The sequence below is a fragment of the Sapajus apella genome, unplaced genomic scaffold (assembly GCF_009761245.1).
Source record: "Sapajus apella isolate SASKATOON/1434 unplaced genomic scaffold, GSC_monkey_1.0 scaffold43, whole genome shotgun sequence".
Taxonomy (NCBI): Eukaryota; Metazoa; Chordata; class Mammalia; order Primates; family Cebidae; genus Sapajus; species Sapajus apella.
This window is the reverse complement of record NW_022436983.1, coordinates 6,250,742-6,251,124: the sequence shown is the minus strand read 5'-3', so window position 1 is coordinate 6,251,124 and position 383 is coordinate 6,250,742.

Genomic DNA, 383 nt, shown 5'->3' with positions numbered 1-383 from the left:
GCTGTTTTGGACTTCTGTTACACACGGCTGAACCTACAAGCTGATCTTAGCTTTGTAGATTTTGTAACTTTTTTTTTTTGAGACAGAGTCTTGCTCTGTCCCCCAGGCTTCAGTGCAGTGGCACTAACTCGGCTCACTGCAACGTCCGCCCTCCTGGGTTCCAGTGAGTCTCATGCCTCAGCCTCCCAAGTAGCTGGGATTACAGGCATGTACCACCACGTCTGGCTAATTTTTGTATCTTTAGAGAAGATGGGGTTTCACCATGTTTGCCTTGGCCTCCCAAAATACTGGGATTACAGATGTGAGCCACAGCACCTGACCTAAATTTTGTAACTTTATAATTTTTATTTTTGTTTTTTTTGAGACGATGTTTCGCTCTTGTC